Raw genomic sequence first — 27,519 nt, 5'->3', positions numbered from 1 at the left:
CCCTTCCCTTCTCAGTCCTTTCAGAGTCACCCCCACGATCTCCCCTTTCAGTCCCACCATGGATGGCTCAATGCCCCCTCATGGGCTTTCCTCCCTTCATACTTCTCAAAGCCCCCAGGCCCATCTCTCCTCTCAATTCCACCATGGATGTACCCTCTCAGTCTCTCCCTGTGTCATCCTCAGTTTTCCCTCACAGTTACATTTCCAGTCTGCCTTGTCAGTCTCACCGTGGATGTCCCCTCTCAATGCCCCCTTCACAGCCATGCCCCTCACAGTCTCACTTCTCAGTTTCCCCTCAGTCACCTCTCAGCTTCCCCTCTCAGTCCCTCAGAGATGATCTCTCTCAATGTCCTCCTCAGAGTGTCCCCTCTCCATTTTTCCTCTCAGTCACCCCCTGCAGTTTCCCCTCTCAATCCCACTGTGGACATTACTCTCAATGTCCCCCTCACAACATCCCCTCCCATGCTCCCCCTCAGTGCCCCCATTTTCCCCCATGCCCTCAGAGCAGCCACACATGAAGGCAAATGTCCCATCGGAGCTGACCCACTCTCAGGCACCAACATCAAACCCAGCCTCGCTTTACAAACACTTTCTGCTCTGTCTAGACAGACTTCCCCAGCCCAAAACAGGTTTAGAAGACTGGAGCTCATATAGTTCCATGGATTTCCATACTGGTTCCCAACCTGAGAATCAGGTCCTATGAGCCCTGGTGATGTGTGTGGCAGCAGAGCTCCTTGTACCCAAACTGGTTGCTTGGGGCTGTTTTCATCACCTTCATGTTGGAATGTCCTCCAAGGGCAGCCACAATGGGAGGAGCAGCTGGAGATCTGGACAGGATTCTGAGGATGTGTTGATGAGCTCCATAAGCTGAAATGGATTCAACAGCAATAATTTATTGGTTTAAAGGAGATCTATAATGACAGATTCCTTTGCAAAGAATAAGTCTGCCTTTTGTTTACTGCAAAACCCGAATTCATTACATTTACTTCTACATTTACATGAATTTCATTACATTTACTTGCAAATTCTGTATTTATTTACATGGTGCCTGTCCTTGGTCTGGCTGTAATCACGTGGAGGTCTCTGTCAGACCTCTGCTTCTATCACTGTGTTACTCGTTAGTTACACAAGTAAGGGCTCTCTGCTTGTGCCTGCTTTAATTTCCTTCCAAAGCAGTGAGTTTGCATCTGTTTCAGTGTGGGACAGGTTCAGTGTCTCACAGTGCCTCTAGATGTAAAAGCAGCAGCTCTTATCCAGCAGCATTTTACTGTGGTATTAAGCATTTATCCCAGTTTAGGTTAAAGGAAAATGTTTTGCTGTTGGAGGTGAGGAGTGGGAGTCAGGTCAGACTCTAAGGCACAGCTGAGGACAGCAGTGTCTTTTTCTGGCTCCTGCTTGAACTTTTTAACAAGTTTGGTTGATGTATTTTGAATTGCATCTTGGATCACTGTGCTTGCCTTGGTCATTACGGCCTGGGCAACCTGAGCTAGTGGAAGGTGTCCCTGCCCCTGGCAGGAAGGTGGAATGAGCTGCTGTTTAAAATCCCTCAAACCCAAACGAGTCTGTACTTCTACAATGGCATCACTTATGGATATGCAGGAGTGGCTGACACCAGGAGCTCTCCGTAGCACTTTGCTCCCCTCATGACCCCTTTCCCTGCTGCTGCATGAACTCTGCAGCTCTGGGATAAAGTCAGGATGGAGTTTACCACTGGGGACAGATCCTGAGCAGTCCCACAGCTACTGCCCCTCTCCAGAGGATGTTCATGCTGCCTGGTGCTGGGTGACACACCCGTGTTACACCAGTACTGCAGCCCTGAGCACACAGCCGCTGAGGCAGGGGCCCTGACAGCCCCAGTGCTGTGACAGGAGCTGCTGTGTCAGTGCCTCTGAGGGAAATGCCATGTACCCACTGTTGGGAGAAAGGCAGAGGATGTATGGAGGCCATGATTAGCTGGGAGAGCTCCTCTGTCTTTACAGCAAGTGCCAGGCTTGCCACGTTGGTGAAGTCAGAGTGGGGCTGCAAGTCCCAGGAGCAGAGTGGGAGGGAAAGGAGATGCTTTGGAGGGAGGGAATCCTTTACCACAGGCAGTAGGGGCAGAGGAGGAGGATCCTACTTCCACTGTGTCCTGCACCTTCTCCGTGCTGCAATGTCCCCAGCTGCCCCTACCATGGGATCAGAACAGCAATGATAGGTTAATGATGGGAGGGAGAGGAAGACCTTGGCTACCCTTTGGAAAGAGGGCTATGATTAAATATCCTGAGGGCCTAAGAGTAGCCTGGGTACCACAGCCCTTTGGATCAGTATTGCAAGACTTAGATGGCCTCAGCCACTGGTACACTAGTAATGCCAAACATGGAACAAGCTCAAACAGAGTAGGAGGATTTAATGAAGAGAAACCCTTTGAAAGACACTATAAACCAAACACATCAATATTACCAGTCTGGACCCCAGTGCATGGCTCCCTGCTCCCCCACTGATGGGTAAGCTCTTGAAAGGATTCCTGAGACCTTCGTTTGTGGTGTTCAGGAGGGAGGGCAAAGCAGGTGCTTAATGGATAACTCCTTTATTCAGGGACTAGTTCCAAGAGAAATTGCATAATAAAATCTGCACTGCTGCAGCCCATCGCCAGACTTCCTGTCTCCAGAACTAAGCTGCTTAAAGACACAGTTCCTGAGGTCCTACCTCCCTTCCCCACCCAAAACATGGAAGGATCATTTCTATAGCTTGTGACCTCAAAACCTTACAGCCAAACAATTAGCAGTGTTTGAATAACTTCTGAGGAGCTCTGCCCTGTAACTTGTAGTCACTGTGGCACCATCAGAGGAGTTCTCATTGGGAATGGGAGTCTGTTTTTCCTGGTGATGTTATGTCCCAGAACCAGGTGGCCTTACCATTCCCATGTGCTGCCAAAGCTCTTCCAGGATAGAAGAAAAGCCCAGGGCCTGTTGCCTCCTCTCCTCCCGGCTGCTGCAGAAGGTGCTGCCTATTCTTTCTCTAGGCACGTCTGGTTACACACACCCTGCACTCATGGGATTGTGGAGCAATTTTATGTGAAATAACTGCTGTTTCTGGCTTCTGATTTTCATTGTGTGTGTGAATTCTGTGGTGTTCAGGAAGTGGTGGTAACCCAGGGACCGCAATCACAGCACTGTTTGTGTTTAGCTGCGTGTCTGTGAACTTCTGCAAACTCTTGCCTCCTTGGGCTACAGAGCTTGACACACGGCTCAAAGGGTCTCCTTGCTTCATTTCATGCAGAAAGAGTATTTGCAGGTGGCTAAACGTGTTCTGTGGGCGATACCCCACAAGCAGCAATCAGATCTGATTCTGCTCTCCTTTTCATTAAGTATTCATTAATGTAAAGCTATTTCCTACCTACTTGTTGAACAGAGTCTCGTGGGGACTGGATGCAGACTTGGACTTTTCAGCAAATTGCTCAGAATCTTGCCCATCATCTGTCAGGACCATCTAACTCTGATGTGGAGGAATCCCCCAAGTAATGGGTAAGGCTATCTCACAAAAGCAAGAGCAGCAGTTCAGGAAAAACAGTGTCTTCTGTCATCAGCATAATTGAGTCTGTCACTCTGAGGGGTCCTTCTTTCTTAAGTCCCAAATGTGAAGCCTGTAACTTTGCCATGCCTGACAAACTATTAAGAAAAACCTGTATAAATCTTTGTGCTCTCACTCAAGGTTGTTGCTTGACGAATCTCAGACTTTGTCTGAGACACAACAGTCCATTTGCTTTATTTTTAAAGTAAACTGCCACAAAAAATGTCTGTCTTTGGGCTCTGCGACATTATGGTTTTTCATCTCTCTGACACCAGTTTGCAACCTGCCCCACAGTCAGTTTGAAATCATATTTCTACCCATAAAATAGTAATCTGGGTAATCTGGGCAAATTTCATGTCTGCCAGCTCCCTTTTAGCAGCGGCAATTAGTGGTTTATGGGCGGTTTCAGCCAACATGGGCCAAAAAAAAGACACAGAACATTTTTTCCGCTGCAGATTATGGTGAAAGATCTCTTCCCTGAGCACAGAGAAAGGTGGGATGCCCATAGATACAGTCTGGCCACTTGAGATGGGAAGATTTCAGTGTTTCCCCCCTCCCTGCCTTGTCCCCTGGTTAAAGATGTGGCCTTCCCATTGCACCACCAGTAGGAGAGGGCATTCACAAGCTCTTCAGGTGCTGCTGCTCACAGCTTGGTGTGAGCTGAATGCCAGATGCTCAGTCTGAGCCTGGGTGCTGAGCTGTGAGCTCAGGAGTGAGCACTGCTCACACTCCCCTCTGCCAAATTCACACAGGCTCCAGCTCTTGCCTGAACCTTTATCTTGGAGCAAGACCTCATCCTTCCCACCAGGGCTCGTGCTTCCCTCCATTCGTTCTGCTCCCTCCACACAGCTCAGAGCAGTGGCCTGTCAGCATCTTCAAACCAGAGGGGTTGGATGATTCTTCATCCCTTGAAAGGTGTCTCCAGATTTCTCCCGTGTCATTTCTGTCCTCTGCTCATTCCATGATGGCATCACAGAGACAAGGTTTTCCAGTACCTATAGGGAACTGAAAGGAAGGATGGTTTACAAGAGAATGTAGTGACAGGACAAGGGGGAATGGGTGCAAATTGAGAGTAGTTTTAGCTTAGATATCAGGAAAAAAATCTCCCCTATGAGGGTGGGAAGGCCCTGGCACAGGGGGTTCAGAGAAGCTGTGGCTGTCCCCGAATTCCTGTAAGTGTCCAAGGCTTGGCTGGATGGGGCTTGGAGCAGCCTGCTCTGGTGGAAGGTGTCCCTGCCATGGCAGAGGGGTAGAAGGAAATAGCATTTAAGGTCTCTTCCATACAACACCATCCTATGACTCTGTAATCAAGTGCTCAGCACTACTGACCACACTAAGCATTACTCCTTTCAATTCAATGCCATCCAAGCATTTATTAACCTACTTGGACACACTGCATATATCTTTTGTGGAAGTAATTCATTACTATAAATCTTATAGTTCTTTTTTTTTTATGTCTCTGCATATAGCTTGCTTTTTTTTTCTTGCTTTTTTTTTTCCCTTTTTTTTTTTTCCTAATCAGTAGCAATGCTCACAGCAATGCAGTGACTTCAGGTAAGTGTCTGGGGTCACATTTGGAAATGCCCTCCTTGTGTTCTGGCTGACAGTCCTTATTTTTTGCTGCAGCAAAATCTGGTGTTCCCAAGAAAACTCTGGCCAAGCTCACAGTCTCACCATCATCCTGTTAGTCACCTGTGTGCAAAACTCTGCTGAGCCACTGTCAAGCCAGGCCATGGGGACACTGGTGGCATTTTTTCCTGCTCTGCCATTGTCCAGGTTGGTGGAGGCAGCCACAACAGTATGGCTCTGCAATTCCTCCTGCTCCATTCAGCCTTGCCTGTCCCTCTGCCTCTTCTCTTCTTGCTATCAGTCACAGCTTTAGCACAAGACTTGGTTATCTCAAGAAGCTTCATTCCTGGGAAACTCTGTACCTTCTCAGTGTTAATCCTGGCTTCCACACTAGCCTTTAAGCTTTTTGCTGTGGATTCAACTCATCACAACTCTTGAAAAACTTTATTTTTCATCAGAAACTCTGCTGAACTCCCATAGTCATCCAGAAAGCAACCCCAAGCTCTTCTGCAGTGCCAGCCTCTCTCTCTCCCTCTCTCCTGAGTTAAAAGCCAGCTGTGAAATGTTTTGGATTTAGGTGGCAGACAGGTCCCTCACCCTCTGCATTAGCCTCCAAGAGTTAACTGTGCCCAAGTTCTTGGAGAATGGTACAGACTCAGGTGGCTGCCCTGTCCTTGCTCTGACACTGCCACGTGCAGTCACAGAATCATGGAATGGTTTGGGTGGGAAGAAACCTTAGAGCCCCTTTGTTCCAGCCCTGTACCGTGGGCAGGGACACTTTCCACCAGACCAGGCTGCTCCAAACCCCATCCAGACTGGCTTTGGACACCTCTGGGATGGGGCAGCCGCAGCCTCTCTGGGCAATCTGTGCCAGGGCCTCCTCACCCTCACAGGGAAGAACTTCCTCCTGCGGACTGTGCACTCCTCCCATAGAGGAAAGGGCCCCCAGCGGCGACCAGGAAGCCTTTCTGGGCTGGGTCTTGGAAAACTGTCCTGCTGAACCTGTTCCAATTTGTATGAAATTCTTCAATATTCATCAGGACAGGGAGGGCATTGAGCAGGGTTGACAAGGGGAATATATTAACTGCCTGTTTGTGCCTCCAGCCTTGCTATTCCCCTACCACTAGAGTTTGTTTTTGGGTTTTTTTCCCTTGTTTTGTGTAAAAAAAAGAGCAAATTCTACAGGAGCTTGAAGTTCAATGCTCACTGGTTTGGGACCAGTAGAAAGTGGGACTGGCCCAGCCCCACATTGCCCCCTAAGTTGGATAATGATGACTCTTTTCACCCTTTTTCTAGCAGATAAGGTGTTTGTGGAAATCTTCACCTTCTGCAGGTAACTCTGGTGTGTTCAGGGCTTCAGTAAGTACTCAGAAAACCCCTCAAAGTTTCAGCTTTCAGAATTCAGAAAGCACTGAAACCTTCTGATTTATTAATTGACAGTGAAAACACCTAATTTCCCTGCTGTGTGAGCAAAACTTTAAAAACAGATTTTAACTCCAAAACTGGGAAATTAAAGGGAGTAAGAGAGGACAAAATGACTAAAACACATCAATCCACTCACCTTCTCCTTCAGCAAATTTTTCACATTTGATTCAAACCAAATTCTTTATTTTTTCTTGTTATGGCAACAACCAGTTTAAAGGCTTCACTATTTCTCCAGCCCTGTGGTTCTCTCAGGCAGCTCCTTGGGCAGCCTGGCTCTCATGCATCCCAGCTGGATGCATCTTGCATCCCTCCTGTTGCCTTGTTTTGGCTGCCTGAATCACATCTGGCACTTCTTGGGTGCCCAGCACAGAGCCAAACCCAAAACCTTTCCTGGTGACTCAGTCCAGAGTTTCTCCCAAACATGAGGGCTTTAGCTGGAAAACCCTTTTTCAGCATTAATCACCTTTCACTGTAAGTTCGCACGAGCTCCTAAATAATGGGGTCAGGTGAAAGTAGAATTATTTTTATTATGGCTTCTAGCTCATAGAAATATGGAATGACAGACTGGTTTGGAAGGGACTTTGAAGAGCATCCCATTCCACTCCCTGCCATGGGCAGGGACACCTTCCACTCTCCCAGGCTGCTCCAAGCTTTGTCCAACCTGGCCTTGAACACTGCCAGGGAAGGGGCAGTCACAGCTTCTCTGGCACCCTGTTCAGAATAAGGGGATCACAGCAGGGCAGCAAAGTGACTGAGGTGATGGTGATAACCAGCACAGGATAAAATTGGATTGTTTCCTCTGGAAAACCTGTGAGAGAGTGATTCCAAGGAGGTGCTCTACTCTGTTGCTTTTAAGGTTATCAAAGAAATGATCACCCACCACCAATGCTCCCCCCTGTCCCCAGCTGTGATGTCCCATTCTGTGACATCAATGACAAGAACCTCTTTGCACAGGATGTAATTTGCCTGGGGAAATTAGTTTCAAAAAGGACCAGAAAGTTAAATACTATTGCAGAGCTTAAATGAAGGCAAACAATTTCATAGCCAAAATTATATTTTTCTACGACAAATTACGTAGAAGGCAATAATAATAAAATGTGATGCTCTAGGGAATAAAACAATCCCTGTAAAGGTCAGGAAACTCTTTTAACATACCTGCACATCAGTCCAGATGCATTTTAATTTGTTTGGGTTTTGTGTGCTTGGTTGGACATGATATTCTTGCCTGAGTTCCTCAAGGCCAAACACTTCATGGGGTGGACAGAGAAACCTTCCCCAGCTCTCTCAGGACATTGCTCCATCCTTTGAAGCATGATGCAGATGATTTCTGTTTCACTCCTGTCCCATTCCTGCAAGACTTGACACACTGCAAGGTCTTGGTGGCATCTCACGCTGTGACCTGTGACTCCACAATTTTGCTGTTACAAGGCTGTCTCTAATTATATCAGGATTAACTTTTCACCCCAAGCTGTCCACCTTGGGCACCATGGTTAATTCCATTAATGGTTCATTCTTGCGGAGGAGTTTCATGGCTTGGCTGTCGATGTGCTCTGTGCTTCTGTCTTAGATCAGCCAAGGTCGCTTGTCTTCCTGTCTTAAGCCAGCAGCACATTAGGTGTTAAGATGAGAAATTCCTTTTTTTTTCCTGCTTTTCTTCCACCCTATATCAGCTTATCCCAGCCTTGTGCTAACCAGGGAAGTGGAGCCAGATCAGCTCTCAATCACCCAGCCTGGAGGTCCCATCATTGTCATCCTGGAGCAGGGCCTGACAAACTACTGCACCTCATCTCAGTCCCCAGCTCCTCCACATCCAGTGTATGCTCACATCTGTTAAATCAGCCCATTTGGCCCCTCTGCCAGGTCAGCTCCACTCCCCATGGCCCAAGCCCACTTCTTCCTGCTTGTCCAAAGGCTTCTCAGCTGCATTCCAGGTTCCTCTGTCATCCACACAAGATGACACTTGGTGCTCGTTTAGGGCAATTTACCAGGCTGGTTTGAATGTGAGAGTTTTGAAATTTATTTCACACTTGTGAAACAAACCCAGACCCAACTTTTTCACAACGGCTGTCAGTGATGTTCACAGCATCCTGAAAGGCTCGGGTGGAATTTGCTCATGAGCTTTGTAGAATTATCCTCTGGGAGAGAGCAAATATGGGAGAATTTGAGCTAGGAAAGACAATTTACATTGTTGAAGTGTTAAAACATGACAGAGCTGTTACCTCAAATCTGTATCATAAAAGAACCCAAAGATTTGATAAAATACAGGGCTTTCATAGAATCACAGACTGGTTGGGGTTGGAAGGGACCTTAAAGCTCATTTTGTTCCACTCCCTGCCATGGGCAGGGACACTTCCCACTACCCCAGGGTGCTCCAAGTCCTGTCCAACCTGGCCTTGGACACTTCCAGGGATCCAGGGGCAGCCACAGCTTCTCTGGGCACCCTGTGCCAGGGCCTGCCCAGCTTCACAGGGAAGAATTTCTTCCCAATATTCCCCTGGCAGTGGGAAGCCTTGTCCTGTCACTCCAGGCCCTTGTCTAAAGTCCCTCTCCAGCTCTCCTGGAGCCCCTTTAGGCACTGGAAAGTGCATAATACAGATCATAACACAAAAGAGAGATACCTGAGACTACTTCAAAGAAGTACCCAGTAATTACTGCAGTCATTGCATGATCCTGGTCTCCCCCAGCCTTTGATCAGAGATGTCTAGAATGGACTCTGCTGCTTCCAGAGCAAAGGCAGCTCCATCTCCTCCTTCCCCAGCTCTCCTGGAGGAAGCAGCGACCCTCTGCACTCCCACACCAGTGAGAGTTCTCACCACAACACTGGCACATCATGGCTTTGGTTATGACTTTGCACCACTGGCTGAGCCCAAACTAACAAGAAAACATCCCCAAACTGTCTGGCTTTGTATTTTCCTGGAGTTTAAGTCCAGTTGAAGTAATTAGATAATCTTTTCTGCATTTTTGGATGTCACAAGTCACTGCATTTCAGGTGAACATTGAGCCCTGTCACTCAGGCCACATGAAAACCCAGCAACCCTGGGCAGAGCAGAGCTGCTGTGGGCTGACACGGGAAGTGACGAGGTGCCAGCATGGGCCTGGCACTGCCAGGGAGGATTTGACAGTTCACAGCAGCAGCCTGGTGCTCCAGCCCAATGAAAGGAGGATGATCCAGGCACCCTGAGCCCTCTCCATCCCCAGCTGGCACAGGGCACCGAGCTTTCAGACCGGATGATCGCAAAGGACTTGGACAAGGCAAGAAATCCTCACGGCTTCACCTCCCAGGTCCCTGCTTGCAGGCTGAGCCCTTCCTCCAGTCTCTGCATTAAAGCTGTGTGGTTGAAATGAGCTAATTTTGCTCGAAAGGCTGCAAGCCCCGGTGCAGGCACCGCTCCCCTCGCAAGTGTCGCAGTACGCAGCCACCGTTCCTGCAAGAGAGCTGCGGCTCATTTCAAGGTTGAATTTGTCCAGCTTCAGTCCCTGGGATATTTACATCTCTGGAAATTATCTGGGGATGCTGCAGTCCGTTATAGCAGAGCTGTTGCTTCCCTCGGTCAGATCTCTGGGCAAGTCCTTGGATTTTAACACCGCCATGGCCCCACATACACCCTTCTTTGTACCCTGTATTTTTTTTTAAGATTAAGGAGAACATATTGCAAGGGCCGGATACTCTTTTTAAATGACAAGAGATGAGAATCTTATGCACTTGCATGACCCCAATGGTTTAAAAAACTCCTTTAACTAAACCATTGTCCAGATTTTACCAAAGACATGTGAGGCTGATGTACGTGAGGGCCACTGACACCCAGCACGGAGCACATGAGCCCTGAAGTACCTAAAATTATCTCATGCTGGCTTTTGAAGATAAGTCTCCACCCTCCATTCAGAATGACAACTTTTGGCAACAACAAGAAAACAGAAATGACAGATGGTAACAAAATCTGGTACACAAACATGACAGTAGGCAATATAATGAACATTTCACCCACTCCTTCATTTATGCTAATCGGCGCTTTTGAGCAACCGGAATTGTTCTGCCAGACAGCCACGGCTCTGAAGCACAGCACAGCAAATCTCAGAGGGCCACCAACCTGAAACCAGGGTGAAACCCCACCTGGCGACTCACTGTGAATGAAATTAAAGTATCACTGAACTCCAACCCTGACAAAATCCCCCCACTCCTAAAAAGCACATCGGCCTCTCCTCCTGCCCTGAAAACACCACATCCACAAAACAGAAGCAGTTTGGTTTTCCTGCTACCTAAAGCTTCACCAAAATTCAGAGGAACCAGCAGAAATGAGAAGCAGCAGCCTCGCAGTCAATGTGAATTGTGCTAAATAAACGTATTTGTAACGGCAACAAAAATTTCCTTCAAAAAGCGTTTTTCTCCCAGACTCAGCTCTCTGGGATGGACTCCGTCCCTGCGGGAAAACGGTTACTCTTCCCTTTGAAGCCCACTTATCTCATGCTGACATTCTCAGAGGAAGGTGCTATGTCACCCACAAACCTCCTTTTATTTCCTATAAAAATGTAAATCAGCCTATTTTTTCCCCCCAACAACCTTATGTAATGAGCAGTGTCCTCGCTCAATCATTTTGAAGACGTGCTTTAGCCTCTATTTTATGCAGGAATCTGTAAGAATAAAACCATTCCTCCCTTTCCTTCCCTGATATTTCAGTGCTTGCTCCTTTGCCTGCTGCTGCAAAGCTCTGTGGCCATTCCTGGCGTGGGCAGGACCTAAAAACATCTCAGAGGGCAACAGCAACACCCTTATATTTTCCCAAGGATATAAAATAAGTTTTCCCACAAGTAAATTGCCAGTGCTTTCAGGAAAAGAGCGGCAACCTTGAGCACTTGCCCTCAGAGCCAGCTGGGATGTGTAATTGCACAAATCTCTGTATATTTGTAATTATAAATGAGGCTGGTCCTCCATGACCAAAATTTCAAGACACTGCCCTTTACAGGACCCAATTTTCCTTTGCTTGCAGCGCTGTCACACATTACCCACAGCAGATGAAATGCACTCTTCTGGGGGCAAAATCACAGTGAAAACACAGGAAAAATAGGGAATTTTGGTCAAAACATTTCAGTTGCTTTTGAGGGCAGAAAACCCCATGGTCTTGGTGGGTTTCCAGTAACCAGGTCTGCAAATCCTACACTTGGCTCCAGGAGAAGATAATCTTTGTTTCAGAGATTCATCTCATAGAACCAGAAATCTCCCGCTGTCCTCCTGAAGATCCACGCAGACTTCTCTGACCTGGGGAAAAATTCACTTCTTCTGCTTTCTGTCTTATTCACTTGCCATTTCCTGCCCTGGATCAAGCATCCCAGCCTGTACAGTTCTTCCTTGGGTGAAAGCTACTCCATTTCTTTAATTATCCTTGAGGCCCACCTCCCCCTCTGGCTTTTTCTGTGCAAAGTCACATATCCATTTTGAGTTAAGGGGATCTCAGCACACAGAACAGTTGGAGCAGAATCCCACTGTGGATGGAGGCATGGCAGACCAGGGTTTCCTGTTTGCCTCTCTGCTTCAGTCTCAATGATTCCTAAAAATAATGCCCCAACCAACTCCCAGACTTGAAATGCTGGAGAAGCACAGACCAGTAGGGCTGGGGTCTTCCAGAGACCCCCACACTGCAGCCCCTGGGTGCCTTCATAGCCCTTTTTATGGAATCGTTTGGAAGGAACCTTAAAGCTCATCTTGTTCCATCCCTGCCATGGCAGGGACCCCTCCCACTGTCCCAGGCTGCTCCAAGCCCCATCCAGCCTGGCCTTGGGCACTGCCAGGGATCCAGGGGCAGCCACAGCTGCTCTGGGCACCCTGTGCCAGGGCCTGCCCACCCTCACAGGGAACAATTCCTTCCCAATATCCCATCCAGCCCTGTCCTCTGGCAGTGGGAAGCCATTCCCTGTGTCCTGTCCCTCCATGCCTTGTCCCCAGTCCCTCTCCAGCTCTCCTGGAGCCCCTTTAGGCCCTGCAAGGGGCTCTGAGGTGTCCCTGGAGCCTTCTCCTCTCCAGGTGAGCACCCCCAGCTCTGCCAGCCTGGCTCCAGAGCAGAGGGGCTCCAGCCCTGGGGGCATCTCCATGGGCTCCTCTGGACTCTCTCCAGCATCCCCACATGCTTCTGATGCTGATGCCCTGCTCTGGAGGCAGCTCTGCAGGTGGGCTCTCACCTGAATCCCACCCTCACCTGCTGCCCATGCTGTGCATGAGCCCAGGATGATGCTGGCTTTCTGGGCTGCCCCTTCAATGGGGCACTGAATGCCACCTGCTAAAAGATAAGCAAATCCTCTCTTTTTTGGTTGGTGTTTTCTTTGGGATGTTTTGTTTTGTTTTTGGGGATTTTTTTTGGTTTTTAAATTGTTTTGGGTTTTGTTTTGGTTTTTTTTTTTAGGTCTTTTTCAAGGCTTTACACACACAGGCTTCCCATCCCCTACCACCCATACGCTCCCTTCCCTCTGCCTAATTTCAGAGTAAGGAAGCCACACATGATGTTTTCTCTCCAGGACACGGTGAACTGGCTGGCAGGTTGTCTGATGAGAAGGAATCTGCCCCGGGACACCGTGAAGAGGTGGGATCTTCTGCTTGTTGTTTGTCACGGAAAAGGGAAGACGCCTGCATTCAGCTGCTACTGAAACCAGGAATGCCAGCTCGAAACCTGGAACATCAGCTTGGGAGGATGCTGCTCTGACGGCGCCGTGGCTGAAGGAGGCTCAGCCCCACGTCCTTGGCCACCCAGGTGCGTTCACGGGGTCCCACACCGGGGGTCCCTGGTTGCCCCGGAGCTGCCTGGCTGTGGGGTGTGGGGGGCGCAGGGGGCCGGGATGCGCTGCTGGATGGTCTGGGTTGCTTTGCTGAAGCCTGGGCCAGGACCCCCGGCAGCCTGCAGCTCTGCCGGGGCCGTGCCCAGGTCCCCAGCGGGTTTTGCCCGCTCGCTGGACACGCTCAAAGTTCACGGTGCTATAAATACCCGGGCACAGGGCTGCCAGGGGCCGGCCGGCGCGGGGGGGCTGCTCAGACCCAGCGGGCTTTCCATTAACCCTGTGCGTGCACGAGTCCCCTCTGGGCGCTTTGAAAAAGAGGAATTCTGCAACTCGAAATGTGTCTAAAGCCAGAAGAGAGCAGCAAACTCCTTCAGTGGGCTGATTCCTGCTGGGAAGAGCCCTGGGATTGGCGCCGGCACTGGAAGAGCACAGGGCTCCGGAGGAGGTTGCAGTGTTTGGGTGTTTTGTGACCAGGCACATCCACAGCTGCTGTGTGACCCCCCAGCTTGGGCAGGTCCTTGTGTGTGGGATGCAGAGGTGTGGATCCAGCATGGCTTGGGTACCCCCATAAAGCAGAGGCTGCCTGTGCATCCCACATTCCCAGCGGAGCATGGCCTCACGCTACACAGCCCCATGCCCTGCCCCACATGGCCCCACAAGCCCAGCCCCACAGCCTGCCCCCCATACGGCTCCACAGAACATGACCCCACACCGTACCCCACATGGCCCCACAAGCACAGCCCCAAACCCAGCCCTGTTTGCCCCCTGTGCCCCCCAGCGAGCCCCGTGTCCCCAGCACCATTGCAGGGCTTTTTTGAAGCGCTAAAACGCATCGGAAAACTTGGAGGGCAACAGAAACGCACTAAATCAGCACAGGCTCCAACCCCAGCTTGGAGACAACCACAAAACATGGAACCCCAGCGGTGCCGGGTCACCCGAGGCAGAGCACAGCACGTCACCTGCAGCAGGGTGTGAAGCGGCTCCCTGGGGAGCCAAACCGAGGAGACGCCACCCACAGCTGTACAGAGCCCTTTTGTGGTGCCAAATGTTATCTTTTTAACAATTTTCCTCCCACAGCTTACCCTGCCGGGCTGAGGGGAGAGCCAGTCTGTGAGGAAGAGCCTCTTGCCCTTTTCCTGCTCAAACCACGGGCGATGGGAAGCTCGGAGAGAACAGAGGACAAGGCTCAGGAGCAGAGCCCCGCGGGCTGTGTGCCACCCCCGGCTGCTGCTGAGTCTGGGCACAGCTCAGTGCACACATGGCTCAGGGACAGCGGCTCGGGACTCAGCAAGGTCCTGCTGACCGAAGGTGATCTCCAGCTCCACGGGGCCAGGCTGCCTCGAGCACGGCTGCACATCCCCATGGCCTCACAGGCAGGGGGTGACCCTGTTCTATTCCTTCAGGATTGTCACAGCTCCAAGGGTCCCTTGGCCTTGCTCAGGTGACAGTGCCACCAGAACAGCCTCATTTCAGCCTTGGGAATGTCACCTTTCGGGTCCATTCAGGCCAAGCAAAGACACATTCATCACCTCACTCTCCACCACCTCCTGTCCTCCCATCACCACCACAGCTCCCATGATGCCAACCTCCTTGTTGCAGTTGGATGTTGTGGCTCTTCCTGACGCTCACTCGACCAGGATTTTCAGGACATCACTCCTGTGGCCAATGGGGTCCAGCCCCACAGGCGTGCCCTGCCCCGTTCCCCACAGTCCCTGTGCTGCTCTGGGATGTGGCTGCCCCAGGGCACTGCCGGACTCTGCACGGCGCAGCACCGGAGTAAAGGAGCCTGGCGGGTGGCACTAGGGGGAGATAAAGGCCGGGACATGCCGGGCCCTGCACCCTTGCCAGCCCCTCCTGTCCCCTTGTCCCCAAGGCCACCCTAGCCCCAGCTGCTGGTGGGGACAAAGGGGAGAACCGCAGCTTTCCACCTATCACAGTCCCGTTGCTTTGTGGGGTCTTTCCTGGCATCTTCAGTCTTTGGGAAGCATCTTTGGCAACGAGGGGCCTTACAGCATTTACACCTTTATGCAGCAGGTGTAAAAGCAAGAGACTGCCTTCTCCCACGTGCAGGTAGCACATGGACACCCCAAAACCCATCCAGAAAGGAGGAGAACAGATATTACTTCCAGAACGGGAGTCAGCAGGGAAGGATGAGTCCTGGTACATGGCCTGGAAGCAGAGAGTGACCCATGCTGCAAGACCTCAGCTGGAGGCTCAGCCTGTCACATCTGACTTCCCTTTTCTAATGCCCCTAGGTGCACTTGGCATCAGCACAGCTGACAGCCTTTACAGGACCCCACCACCAGCAAACTGGGCACCTTCAGGGCTAAAAACCATTTCAGGGGACCTCTGAGTCAAGGTACCATCCTGGTATCACACCAGCTCCTCTGTTCCCGTGGATGTTCCCTTCTCCACAGGCTCCCTGGGACCCCTCTCAGCAGAAATGAGATGAGCTCACCAGGCAGAGTTTGGGGGAGCTCCTGGCAGACAAGGAGCTGAACCAGCAGGACCTGTCCCCAGCAGAGCTGTTCGTGCCCAGCTGGATCACAGTGGCACCTACAGGTGCAGCTGTGGCTCCTGTGGTGTGAATCAGTGCTGGATGCTGGGGCAGGAACTGTGCAACAGCAGCTCTACAGGCAGGATCCACGTGAGGGGGGCACTTTCCCCTTGTATTTTCTACAAATTAGAAAGGAAAGTTAAATTATTTCCTCTTTTTCCAGGAAGAAGGATTCAGAGTGTGACTGGCTCAGAGTTATCAAAAAACGCTACTAATACGTGTTTGTGCATCACTTGCAATGCCATCAAACCACTGTGCCCTGGGGGCCTGGGCTCACTGGGCACATGCCTGAGCTCCCCCCAAAAAACCCACACAAACTCCACACAAAAAACACCCCAAACCACCAACCTGCTGCAAAGTTGTGTTTTCTCTTCAACTTCCCAGTCTGGTCACAACCACAGCACACAGAGACAATACTTGCCCTGCAGCCACATCTCTGGTTTGCTCATATTTACAATTATTTAGAGCTCCAGCTCCACAGTTTTCAACATTCTCTCTCCTAAACTTCATGACTGCCGGTGCCGGAGGGGACTGGGGCTGGTAACGTGATAGGGAGCTTGGCCTCGGACCAGGAGGCTGGATGCAAGGGTGGGAGGCAGAGGGGTGCCCAGGCTGGCGTGTTATCCAAGCCCCTGCAGGAACAAGGTGTCTTTGGCTGATGAGAGCTGGCAAGAGCGACAGGAGGGAAGGAGATCCTTCGTCAGCACTTTGCTATGCACTGTGCTCCCTGCCCTCCGCTGCTCGGACACACGGACTCACCACTGCTCTGGTGGCAGGACAGCTGTTCCCAGGGCTGCTCATCCTGGGTCCTTTCTCCCCCTCAGGCTGGCAAAATTTCATGCTCTGCTTCAGCTTGGTTCCAAACACGTGCCCAAAAAGCAGACACCAACACAACGTCACTGCTTTTCCCATGCCACAAGGTGAGTGAGGAGCACACAGCAGCACCTCAAGGGTCACCCCATGTGCCAAGTGTCCACTGACAGAGGTGGCTCCAACATGATTCTGTCACATAGAAGAGCTGACAGTCTGTGCCCAGACCCTGTCACAGCCCCTAAACCCTCAGGAGGCTCTGGCACAAGTCTGGGGTTTGCATTGTCCCTTGCCCAGGTAGATCCATCAGTTTGCAAACCAACTTAGAAGTAAAGGCTCATTTTTTTCTGCTATTTTTCAATAACATTAAATAAGGACAGAAGCATTCCCTGAGACTGCTCAAGGCCCCCAGTGCTGTGACTGCAGCACAGCTTCCCCCCTGTGAAATGCATCATGTGCCACCATGGAATCCAGTCCAGAATCTTGGGCTGCAAACGGACAGGGATTGGGGTTTGTTTGTTTCCATGCTGATTCTCTGCTTTTAACAGATCATTCCTGAGATTGTGCCATTCTGCCACATGTTCTACACACCATTTCCCATCTCCCAGCTTAGACATAGACTTTGAAAAAAGACATTTCACCCCCAGTGTGCCCCTGGCACTAACACAGCCCCTCTCAGGCAGAGCCGGGCTCTTCCCAAAGGTTCCCTCTCTCAGGCACCTCGTGCCAAGCCCAACATGGTCACTTTGTCATCGAGTGTCAAGTACAAAGCATATGCAGGACAGATGGGTATGAGGTTTATAAGATAATTAAGCATGTTAATGAAGTTCATTTGCATCTAGCTCTTAGATTCCCATAAACTCTGTGAGGCTGGGAAATGAGAAATGCTGCTTGTCATCGCAAAGCAACAGAAGTTTAGTTACCAAAAGCAAAGTAGTGATTAATGGATGAGACTCAAATCTGCTGTGGCCAGGCTGAGCACAGCCCTGCAGGTCCCCCTGGCAGAGCCATGACACACAAGGTCCCCCATGCCACTGCAGTGGCCACAGCCATTAATACAAACTGCTGTGGGCTCTGCTGGACTGAAATGTCACAGAACCAGAGAGAGCAGGGGAAATCATTGCTCCAAACAAATATTTGACCCAGAGATGAAGGAAAAGCTCTTTGGTGTGAATAGGAAGGTCGGTGGCTGGTGTGGGAAGCCTGGTGAGAGCACCCTCTCCACGGGCTGCCCCTGAAGCAGGACCAGGGCAGAGTCTTTTGATGAAGTCACAGCAGGGAGAGGCAGATGGGCATTCCCTGGGCAGAGATGGAACCCAGGGTTGTGACCCAGACAGAGCTGGAGCAGCCCCAGGAAAACAGGGGAACAGCTTGGATTGGAGATCCCCGAGAAACCCTCAAGGATACCCCAGGGGAACCAGGGCAGGAGCTGGCAGATGTGCTCCACACCCACCTCGCACAGTGCTGGAGCTGGGAGGGCACTGGGGTCCTATAATGTGGCCAAGCCTGGGCCAGAGGCCACCTGCAAGTTCTGACCTCCACAGAAAAGCTGAACTATCACCTCTGGTTAAGCAGGGAGAGCAAAGACCAGGCAGTTTCCAGCCAGACTGGGAGATGGCTCCAGGGCTGCAGCACCTCTCCATTACCCCAAGGTGATGGTGGCTCCTCAGAAGTGGAAACCCTGAGAGTGGCACAGCCAGGCGGTGCAGAACCTGGGAGCACCCCCACACCAACAACCTGTGGGGTCAGGTACCACTCACCTTCCTGGCACCCAGGGCAATCCTGGAGCCCCCTTCTGCCTGAGGAGGAAGAAGCCAGTGGATCCCACAGAGATCCCATTCTGCAGCATGCCTGAGGTGCCAGAGCCCTGGCAGCACCTGTAGATGAGAGACACGGAACAGCCTCTGGGGTGGCCCTGCTGTCCCCCACTGTCCAGCTGGGCCAAGCACACCACGACAGCAGGCCGAGCACCCAAGGCTCACTAGGGACAAACACAGCCCAGACTGTCAGAAACATCTCCCTGAGAGATCTTTGGGCTTTTCTTGTTACACATCCCCACGTAAACTAACCACACACAGGGTGGGTCTTTCAGTACACCCAACCCATCGGTGTACGACACGTCCTGACCACGAAACAAACCACAGAGAGAAAAGAAACTTTAACATGGGCTCACCCAGGACAAGACAAACTGAAAACAACAAGACTGGATTCATTTGAAATACCTTAACCAGATTTATTAAAAAATATCCCTTGGCGTTGACAATCACCAGGATCCACAATCAGAACCTGACTGGACAACATTGGAACAGTTTTCACCTACGAGAGAAGGCGAATAGCTGGGAACACCCCAGCACGGCCCACACACCCCTACTGGCATTAACACTGGGCTGGCACTGAGGAGCTCAGGGCAAACGCTGGCTGTGGTGCAGTTACACCACAGGGGTTCCTGTGTGCTCTGATACTTACCTGGTGTGTGGGAAAAAACAAATGTTCAAAATATGGGGGAAAAGAATCAGTCGGGACCCAGAGAAACTGGACGCCGCTTTAATTCCAGCAGCTCTGGCTCTGCTGCAGCTGAGGGAGAGGAGGGAAAGGCAAGCTGGACAGTGTGGTGGACACATTCAGATGCTCTGGCTGCCTGCTGAGAAGGGTTTGGTGTGCAGGGCACAGTGGTGCTGGGTCACTGGTCACCGACAGGCAGCAGGATCCAGAGGAAACCTTCTGCCATCTGCCAGGTCAAACCCTGACCAGGGAGGGCTCAGGGCCTCATTAGGGCTTCCATTCCCCAGTGAAACCTGATGAACACACAGTGGGATGCTGACAAGAAGCCCACAGAGAGGTGGGGGGTGTGGACAGACAGACAGACATGGGGCTTGTTCTTTGGGCCAGATTCCGGTTTTGGAAGTATCAAGGTTCCCGCTCTTGCCCAGCCACTGCCAATCAGCCAGTCCGTGCTCTGTGGACACTCACTCGAGAAAAACTGCCTCATTCCCCTTTCCAAGCAAATTAAAGGGCTCTGAATAAGGCACTGGAATTCCAGAGTAAACTATCAGTGCTCTCTGCCAAATAGAAAAATAACTATTTAAAATTCATTCCCAGTTTTGGCCAACACAAGCTCCCTGTGGGGAAAAGCTCTGCCCAGCAGTGACCAAAGGTGGCTGCAGAGGTGCTGCCGGTGGCAGCTGCACGGCCCCTTCCCAACGCTTCAGAGCTGCATTAAAATGAGGAAAAATTAGGAAGGAGTTGTCTTCTCAGCCTGGGCTCTGGGAACAGGAAGATCATTCACTGCCAACCAACATATCAAAGTGCAGCACGGCTGTGTGACAAATCCCTTCCGGGTTTAAGATGCCTCCTAAACACACACCTAATCAAAAATTAACTTGGTGGCTTCACGATTATCAAAGAAACATTGTTAAAAGCCAGATCCAAACCAAAGGGCTGAAAAACCTATCCCAAACTATTCTTCTTCCAGATCACGTGCCGAGGGCTGCGGCTGAAGCAGGGTTGGAGCAAAAATACGAAAGCAAAAACGATTTGGAGTTGACACAGTGTATTGTGAATTACTTCTCAGCTTTTCTACATCTAAGAGAGCATGAAATGATCGGCCGTACACGGAGCAGTTTAATATACAGTTGATACAGAGCCGCAGATAATACACGTTGGATCTATACACACAGAGCTTAACATTTCACAGATACAACTTTTTGCCATCTCGGTTTGTCCACGAAGCATTGGCAGAGTATTTACAGCGAGGCTGCTGCGAGGAAGCCCCGTCCCCCGCGCAGCCCCGGGCGAGGCTGCCCCGGCAGGGGTGTAAACAGAGAGCTTCTCTCTTGTTGCAAGGGAGGGAGAAGGTGGGAACACGGCTGGGAGGGAAAGGAACCAGAGATACCAGGAGAAAATAATGTCCAGCTAAACTGGAGACCTCAAAACACTTCATTTGCCTTTTAAAATATTTTAACTGGAAACTGTTCTCAATTAATTTTCAATTTGTAATTCAATAATGCTTCAATGGCATTTTCAATTAATGCTTTCTATACATCTGTATTTCTATCCATCCCCACGTGTGCTTGTGCAAGGAAGGGAGTGCTGAAGCCCTGGGTCAGTGCTGAGGCAGCTTCTCAAGGAAGCAGGGGATGCTCAGGGGCTCTGCTGGCTCCCAGGCCTTGGCAAACCAAAGCCAACCCTGGTTTCAGCTGATCACTCCAAAAATAATCTCTCCAGCTGTTCGTAATCAGGTACCAGCACCCTCGATGCCCAGTGATGGCTTTTACAGGGGGATCACTGTGTGGACAGAGGGTGGGCAGATCCAAGGCCAACCCTCACCCCCAGCCCCAGCTGGGCGCGGTCGGACACAGAGCTCCGATTCCCAGCGCAGGCTTTCAGTAACCAGCTGAAATTTGTTCTGTAAGAAAATCACACCAACAGGCACGAGGGAAGGTGCATTCACCAAGGTGTCCATGGCCTGGCTGCATGGAGCAGGCAGCAGCCCAGGAGCAAACCCCCCCAGAGCTTGGGGACAGCTCGGCTGCTGGAGCTGCTGCTGCCCAGGCACCACTACGGGACCAGCCTGGCAGCTCCTGCACTGGGCTGGAGCCAGGGCACATGTGCCAGGCCCCATCCATCCCAGGGCACACATGCCAGGCCCCATCCATCCCAGGGCACACGTGCCATGGGCACATCCATCCCAGGGCACATGTGCCAGGCCCCATCCATCCCAGGGCACACGTGCCACGGGCACATCCATCCCAGGGCACATGTGCCAGGCCCCATCCATCCCAGGGCACATGTGCCAGGCCCCATCCATCCCAGGGCACACGTGCCAGGGGCACATCCAGCTCCTTCCCAATTGACTCCCCTTTCCCATCATTTACAACCTTGCCTTGTCCCCCTCAGTGCTGGAAGGACCAAAGGGTAAGAAAGGAGGAATCCAGCCCCTGCCACCAGCAAAGACAACATTTGTTGCTAAGTTAAGAATACTGCTTCAAGGAAAGAAGGAGCTTTCCTGAGCAATTCAACAACTAAAGCTATCCAGGTGGGAATGGGCAGTGAGGTGGCTTTCCTGAGAGCACACAGGGGAGCTTGTTTATCTGTTCCTGGGGATCTGGGTGAGGGTGGCCAAGGTCCTTGTCATCTTTGGACACTGCTGCTGCCTCCCTGCAAACCAGAGACACGCACCACTGAGCAAGAAAAATTCCCAAATACTCAGCACAACCTCGGAGCTGTGTTTCTTGTCTCAGCAGGTGTTGCAGTTGTTAAGGCTCTTGGCTTTAAGGAGTTTATTACTTTGGAAGTTTAAAGCTGTACTTGCAGGAGGGTGTAACAGGTCTCTGTCTCAGCATAGGTATCATGTAAGTCTGTATCTCAGCATGGGCTCTGAAACCAGAAGCAATGAAATTGGGGAGGGGTCACTGGTAACCATGGGCTCCTGGAACATCTGCTGGTGCCAGTGGGACCATGCCAGCACCTGTGCAGTGGGCAAACACTGCCTGAGGCAGTGACACAGAGCAGAGCTGGCAGTGCTGCCACCCCCTCCTTTGGACATGACACAGTGGCACGTCCAGCACTGAAAGGAAACCCTGGGCTCACCTGGGAAAGGCAAAACTTCAGAGTCACTGAAGAGGCATTTCCCCTCGGGCACACCCACAGATGGACCACATGCTGTGTCCTTCCCTGCCCTGAGCTGCATCTGTCAGCACAACTCAATACAAACCAGCTGCAATTCCAAAGATGGAATGCACTAAGGTAGAAACAAGTGAAGACTTGAGTAACTGAGGGAGGAAAATGAGCAAAAACTTGAGAAAGTCACTTTGATTCATCTGAAGGAGGATTTGAGACTGGTGGCCAAATCAGTGACATGCAAGTGGTGGCACTGGCTTACACCACACATCCAGCAATGAGCTGGATGACAAATTGGTCAGAGCATCACCCACGAGAGTGGGAACTTAACTTGTACCAACTGTTCCCAGCCAGGACCTTCTCTGCAGTTCTTCAATTCAGTGAACGTTGCAATTTCTGGACATTAAAATCCATTATGGGCATGGAGATGCCCTGAGGGCTGGAGCCCCTCTGCTCTGGAGCCAGGCTGGCAGAGCTGGGGGTGCTCCCCTGGAGAGGAGAAGGCTCCAGGGACACCTCAGAGCCCCTTGCAGGGCCTAAAGGGGCTCCAGGAGAGCTGGAGAGGGACTGGGGACAAGGGATGGAGGGACACAACATAGGGAATGGCTTCCCACTGCCAGAGGGCAGGGCTGGATGGGATATTGGGAAGGAATTGTTCCCTATGAGGGTGGGCAGGCCCTGGCACAGGGTGCCCAGAGCAGCTGTGGCTCCCCCTGGATCCCTGGCAGTGCCCAAGGCCAGGCTGGATGGGGCTTGGAGCAGCCTGGGACAATGGGAGGTGTCCCTGCCATGGCAGGGGTGGCACTGGATGGGCTTCAAGGTCCCTTCCAACCCAAACCATCCTGGTATTCTGTGCAATTGCTGCAGTGAGCCAGAGAACAGGGAGAGAATGGAGCAAACCACACCAAGGCTGGGACAGGAGGTGCTGACAGTGGCCTGGGGGCCATTCCAGAAGTGTAAAACACCCAGGGCTGCTGCCTGAGACACTGATGTCGGGGTGGGACAGCTCCTGAGGAGGATGTTGAGCTCCACCCCGAGCAGGAGTGTGGGAAGACACTGAGCACCAGCCTGAGCTCCTGGCCAGCCTCAGGCTGGGCACCTGGCTTAGGGCAGCAAATGTTTAGCAGCTACAATAAGGAACCAGGGGAAAAAAAAAGCTTTAAGTATCTCCCACCAATCTGTTTTGTCCCAACTAATCTTCTTTCTCCCAAGCCAATATTGACTCCCAAAGGCAAGGAGCAAACAGCTCTGTACGTGTCGTACACCCAGCCCTTTATCAGGGCTGAGACAGAAGTTCAGTTCACATCAGAAAGACTTGAAAGACATTTTATACAAAATGTTTGGTTTTGGTTTTTTTACTAGAGCTTTACCCACTGTCTGCAAAGCACCTCAAACCTCCTTCCCATGGCACCCTCAAACTGCACCACTGTCAAGACAAGACACACTCCACCCGTTTTATTTTCTCCTTCAACTTCTACAGAGCCTATTGTTTAATTTTAAACAAACTCTTTAAGTAAGACAAAGGCAATAAGCTCCTGCTGTCTGACTTTCACCAATAAAGCTCTCTGTACAGAGTTCGGGGGGTGCTGTTAATGCAGATTTTAATAAAATCAGCCCATTTTAAGGCTCTCTGGTTCCCAGCCTCCAGAAAACAAGAACAGCTTGGGAAGCTGAGGCTCTGCTTCACACTTGAGACACGTTCCTGTACAGCTCTCCTGGACACACAGATCAGCCCCTGAAACCTGCCAGCAGCTCGTTCCACATTCCCTTCTCCTGGTGTCCCCAGCTGCAGAGCTGGAAGCACGTTACCACAAGAGCCAAAGCATGACACTGAGTCCTGCCTACAGTCTGAACTGAGACACCTCCACACCACGGCAGCACTCAGCCAGCCCCAGGGCCTGCAGGAACTGCTGAGTAATGGTCACTAATTCCAACTTCTTCATAGGAATCCCCCTGCCACTGCCTGCACAGTTCAGTCTCAGCAACAGCAAAGATCAATTCAAGTTTTACCCCAGGAAGCAAACGAAGGACAGCTACAGCCTGCAGAGAGAACTCAAAAGGAGAAAAACATTGGAGCAAATGATCTGGCTGCCCAAATTGATATTCCACAAGCAGCCAGTGAACCCCCAGCAGTACTCTGACACTTCAGCTGGCTTTCACAGCTGCCTGGGCATTGAGATGGCAGTGCCATGGCACTGGGTCGTCCCTCCACCTCCACCGTGACTGTCCCCACAAGCAAATCATTCTGTTCTTACAGCTAAACCACCCCTCTGGCATTTTCTGGAAAAATCACATCAATGAACAACTGCATTTAAAAATGTAATTCTTAAATTTAACTGCAGGAACGTGCCTCTTCTGTATCTTCTGTCACCACCATGAGGAAGATGCAGCTGTGACCAGGCAAAATGGACCAAGGCATCAAAACAAACACAATCTCCCCTTTCCCCAGGACACAGGGAGGCACCAGCAGAGACAGCAGCACCCAGAGCCCTGAGCTCAGCTCAGGTGCTGCCGTGCAGTGAGGAAGACACAGGTTCCCAAAGGAGAGGAACAGAGAGGCAACAGCCACCTGTGTGTCCCATCAGGATGGAGAGAACGAGACCACAGCAGGGAAGAAGGGAGAAAAGAGGGGCTTTAAACTTGGCAGAACCTCCCCAAGCCAAGGTGAAGATTGAAACAGCCAAAAGCATTACAGCCAACCTCAGGCAACCTCAGCCTCTTGAGATGTTGTGATGTGAATTAACTGCTCCCTTGCAACACCTTTTGCTGTATTCAGACTCAAAGTTTCAGAAACAGGTCAGAGTTAGTAATTTTAAAATGCCAGAAACCCTAAAAACTTGGCCTTTCACTCAGGAATAAGCTCCTCTTTAGCTAAAGCTGCTATGGGTACAGGGTGCTCCCTTCAATTTTGCTCTGGGCACCTCCTTTCTGTGTTTTAGCCCTAGAGTATCCAAATACTTATGTTTTGGGAAAAGTCTTTGGGGAACCCTCCCTTTCCTCCCCTAATTTTGTCACTCCTGGGACACAGCAGAAGCTGCAACAAAGTTGTGGCACTGTCCCACTCTGCTCACTGTGCTCATGTTACCTCCAGCATAGGGGAATGGCCCCAAATCCTGGGCAGTAACAGCAAATCCATCCTTCTCAAAATCCTGATGCCAGAAGTTAATCAATGGGAATGCCATTTACCTGGCTCTCACTGAGAAATCTCTCACAGGAGCAGCAGGGAGGAAAAGCATGTTGGTGTGTCAGCAGCAGATTAAGACCTCACTGCTGACAGTGCTCTGTGCACTCCTCGTCACTCTGCACCCTGGAGCAGGTGCTGCAAGGGGCAGAAGGCAACGTGGGGCTCACAAACACTCAGCAACCTCCCCAGTCCCTTCTCTGGATCATTTTTACATCACTGTCATTAAACCACCCTGAAGATTGAAAGCACAGGCAGGCATGGATTGTCCTTGTGGAATAAACCCCTGGGGATGCAGCCAAGCCCCCACGTTCACTGACAGCACTGCTGGCACCAACAGCACACACAGAACAGGCATTTTAATGGAGTGAACTTTGCCTGTGGCCTCCCAGCAGCACACGTGTCAGGAATTCTGCAGCAGAGCCACACAACACTGATAGAAACACCTCCAGAGTCATTTTTGTGCCAGGATAAATCATCAAAAGTGTAAGGGGAGGTGTGAAGGTCCAGCTCGCACTGGTTTACAACACAAACAGGTATCTCTTTGCACCTGGAAAACCTCCCCCTCCAAACCATCCACTGAGAACTGAACTTCTTGACTTGGTTACTACACTGCATTGAAGAGATTTAACCCCTGGCAGCCCCAGCTGTGGAATTCTTGCTGCTGTCCTGGCAATGAGCAAACGGGGCACCACGGGCCACCCAGCAGGAGTCTCTTCCCAGTCCAGAGTTAAGGCAGAGTACCATCACTGGCAGTTCCCAGAGCAGACAACAGCCCTTGATTTCTGAGTCCACCAGTGCTGCTGTCCTCAGTGTCTTTATTTGCTTAGTGCCAACAAAGAGAGGCCCTGGTGGGTTTGGAGTTTGGTATTTGGATGTTCCCATAAATCCAGTGATCCCACAGCCCCACACCACAGCAACATGGGAGCCTTGTGTACTTTACAGGCCGGAGGGGAAGGATCTGCATCCTGAACAATGCAGAGGAAGGTGGTTGGGGCCCGGGGTTCCATTCCAGCACCTTCTCCTTTCGGGTTTAAGCACAGGTTGCCAGCCTCTCGTGGTGCAGGGCTGGGGCTGGTGCAGGTTTGGGTATTGTGCAGTGTCTGAAGGAGCCAGCATGTCCTGACCGAGCTCTGCCCTCACACACAGCTGAGCAGGGAGAGAGCAAGGATGGCAGGGTCTATAAAACTGGGAGAAAGAAGTGTCAGGGAGAAAGGCTGGAACGACTCTAAGGTAATAACGTAACACTGGAAGGCATGTAAACAATTCTGGATCGTGTTAGCTCCTTGACTGTAGGAAAAGGAATACCGACACACCTCAACTGAACCAAGAACCCTAACAATGGTTTCAGGAACACATTCTTCAGATGCAAGAGGTATTTGCAGAATTACTACCTGAAAGTTGGAAGTGCAACCCACTATGGGGAGGGGGAAGTTGTAACCTAGGGAGTAGGAAGCTGCTGGAAAACTGCCCTCAAAACCACCTCACAATGCTGCTAACAGCATCTGTGCCACAGGGATTTTGGGGTGAGGATCCCCTGGTTTGTTGTGTGCTGGCAGATTGAGCGAGGAAGATGAATTCTGAGCAGCTTTCCCATCAAATGGAATACTGACATGGATAAACAGCAGCTTTGCAGGATCTGTGCGGAGTTCTGTTTAACTGAGATCCAGAATCCCACAGACTCACACCTCAGAAAGGCTTCAGAGGCTCCATGCCGACTGTGGAGTGCAGATGGATCTCCACCAGCTGAACGGGAACCCCACAATGGATATCTTTATTACTCATACCCCTAAATCACATGGGGATGAGAGGAAGAATCAATACATTCTGACTTGAGTTCAGATGGAAAGAGCCCCCAGCTTCCATCAGCAGACAGTGCAGCACTGCCTTTCCCCAGCTCTTCCCTGGCTGATCAACTTGTTTTGGGAATAAAAATCCTTTCCTTGATTTGGTGTCAGAGGGAGTTGGCTGAACTAGAACAGTTAAATGGTCAGTATGATCCCCAGCAGGGCATCAAATGCCAGGGAGGAGGTGGTGGAAGCATGCA

General features: G+C 51.0%; 1 long non-coding RNA gene across 3 annotated transcripts; it reads right to left on the bottom strand.

Annotated features, from left to right (window-relative positions):
* Positions 1-888: 888 nt before the first annotated feature.
* LOC121337263 lies at positions 889-16,660 on the bottom strand. 3 transcript variants are annotated; one of them, XR_005952868.1, is made up of 3 exons: positions 16,211-16,660; positions 7,699-8,709; positions 889-4,554 (listed from the first exon to the last, which is right to left on the bottom strand). It is a non-coding gene; the product is annotated as an uncharacterized LOC121337263 (long non-coding RNA). The 3 variants fall into 3 exon arrangements; XR_005952869.1 differs by having other exon boundaries at positions 7,699-8,678; XR_005952870.1 differs by lacking the exon at positions 16,211-16,660 and adding an exon at positions 14,388-15,669 and having other exon boundaries at positions 7,699-8,678.
* Positions 16,661-27,519: the final 10,859 nt, after the last annotated feature.

The sequence above is a fragment of the Onychostruthus taczanowskii genome, unplaced genomic scaffold, assembly GCF_017590055.1.
Source record: "Onychostruthus taczanowskii isolate IOZ18803 unplaced genomic scaffold, ASM1759005v1 scaffold10, whole genome shotgun sequence".
Classification (NCBI taxonomy): domain Eukaryota; kingdom Metazoa; phylum Chordata; class Aves; order Passeriformes; family Passeridae; genus Onychostruthus; species Onychostruthus taczanowskii.
Note: the sequence above shows the minus strand (reverse complement) of the source record. Positions and strands in the feature narration are given on the sequence as shown.